A 2354-nucleotide genomic window follows, 5' to 3' on the forward strand; every position below is an offset into this window, starting at 1 on the left:
CCCTCACTATCACCCATCTATCTGCCATCTTTGAAGTTACTACCTCCCTATAACTCCGATCTATGACCCCCTCTGCCTCCCGAATGATCCGAAGTTCATCCAACTCCAGCTCCAGTTCCCTAACACGGTCTTGGAGGAGCTGGAGATGGGTGCACTTCCTGCAAGTGTAATCGGCAGGGACGTCGATGGCATCCCTCACCTCATACATGTTGCAGGAGGAACATTGCACTGCCTTCACTGCCATCCCTCTAAAGCTAACTTTTATTTTTAAAAAAACTGGGTCTAAAGAATACAACAAGCAAAATTCAGCACTTCCTCTCCTTCGCGCTTTTAAAGGGGGAAAAAGCCTACCCAGGTAAGCTTACACTAACTGCTTCCGGGTCTCGGCTGCCCCTCTGGTCGTCGTCACTTCCCCCTGGTGCTCCCGCTCTTTCTGTGAAGAGAGAGTGAAAGAGAAAAAAAAAAACACCGCTGCCCGCTACCGGTAAGCACTTTTAAAACCAAACGGTCTTACCTTCGCTGCTGCTCGCACTGGAAAATGTGTGCTGTACGATTCTGTAACTGTTCTTAAAACCATTTTTTTCCTGTTCCCTCATAACCATCCACTTCATTGTTGTTCAAAAATCAGATGAACTCAGCCTTGAATATATTCAATGACTCCCTAACCGCAGGAAGGCCCCACCCCACTTCTGAACTCAATTCCTCTTGCTAATACACGACTTGCCCTGCTGACTGCTTAGTGCACCTGTCTGACAACGGGTATTGACTGGTGTAAAAAGACATTGAAACCTCTTTGTACATCCACATAACATTCCTGATGAACAGCTCGTGTCCAAAACGTCAACTCTCCTGGTCCTCGGATGTTGTCTGACCCGCTGTTCTTTTCCAGGGCCACACTTGTCAACTCTGATCTCCAGCATTTGCACTTCTCACTTTCTCCATATCCCAACATGTCACATTAAAACAATGCACCTCCTTTCTGCTTTCTCACAGCAAAGGCTATATTATCACATTGTGGTAATGCATTTGCCATGTGTTTGCCAAGTGAGACACAGATCTAGACCAACATTTCTAGACAAAAAAGTGAGTACTGCAGATGCCGGAGATTAGAGTCGAGAGTGTGGTGCTGGAAAAGCACGCAGGTCAGGCAGCATCTGAGGAACAGGAAAATTCCTGATGAAGGACTTTTGCCCGAAACGTAGATTTTCTTGCTCCTCGGACGCTGCCTGACCTGCTATGCTTTTCCAGCACCACACTCTCGACCAATATTTCTACACTCTGTCCCCTCCCTGAATTCACTCCCTTTCCTTTCAGTTGTTGCAAGTCAACAATTGAACGCCAGAATTAAAAAAAAGTGGAACAGATGTCGAGAAAAGAGAGTGCTGTACTCACAGTTGTTGGACAGAGGAAGAAAGTTGCAGTTTGGGGTAAAGCTCAATCTTCATTCAGAGAGACAGGAGCAGCAGCAGGGGCTTCAGAAGCTCATTATCCAACTTCCGCATTCAGACAATAGCGGTGTTCTGATTGGCAGGAGGACAAGACAACTTCCGGTCCTCCCGAGTTCCCTATTGGTACATCAAAAGAAGGTCATGAGTCGTTTGTGTACACAACTAGGAGCATGCACAGTCTTTTGCTGACACCAGCGGACATGCGCAGTGCTTGCTGACACCGAGGGGCATGTGCATTATGCTCTTCAGAGATGCTTACGTTACTGACAGATTTGAAGTGTCCAAATGCCAATCGGAGGAAAAAAAAGTTGAACCACAATTTTTTCCCCCCTGTGGCTCGACATTGTATATCTTTTGTATATATTTTGTATATCTTTTCCCTCGGTTAGGGGAGTCACAAACTGGAGGGCATAGGTTTAGGGACCAAAGGATGAGAAAAAACGTGAGACATTTAATTTGCCTCAAGAAATGCCAGAACTAGAGGACATTAGTTTTGGGTGATCGGGGAAAGATTTAAAAGGGACCTAAGGGGTAACTTGTTTCACACAGAGGATGGTAAATGTATTGAATGAGCAGCGGGAATGGAGGCTGGTACAATTACAACTTTTAAAAGGCATCTGGATGGGTGTACGAATAGGAAAGTTTAAAGGGGTTTGGGCCAAGTGTTGGCAAATAGGAGTAGATTAATTTAGGATATCTGGTCGGCATAAACCAAACTGTTTCATTCCATGCTCCATGACTCTATTTCTTCATAATCAGAACCAATTTGACAATATTAGAATGGGCAACTCACCCCTTACAGCCTGTCCTCAACTGTGACCAGACTGCACATTTTTCTACGCAAGTTTCAGAAAGATGCCTGCAGCTTTTTTAAAAATAGAATTGAACATGCCGTAATGTTGTTTC

At 45.1% G+C, this 2354-nt stretch overlaps 1 long non-coding RNA gene across 1 annotated transcript; it reads right to left on the bottom strand.

Moving 5' to 3' along the window:
- Window positions 1-393: 393 nt before the first annotated feature.
- LOC122545422 lies at window positions 394-2315 on the bottom strand. Its single transcript, XR_006310542.1, has 3 exons — window positions 2242-2315; window positions 1393-1565; window positions 394-433 (listed from the first exon to the last, which is right to left on the bottom strand). It is a non-coding gene; the product is annotated as an uncharacterized LOC122545422 (long non-coding RNA).
- Window positions 2316-2354: the final 39 nt, after the last annotated feature.

The sequence above is a fragment of the Chiloscyllium plagiosum genome, unplaced genomic scaffold (genome assembly GCF_004010195.1).
Source record: "Chiloscyllium plagiosum isolate BGI_BamShark_2017 unplaced genomic scaffold, ASM401019v2 scaf_20583, whole genome shotgun sequence".
NCBI lineage: Eukaryota > Metazoa > Chordata > Chondrichthyes > Orectolobiformes > Hemiscylliidae > Chiloscyllium > Chiloscyllium plagiosum.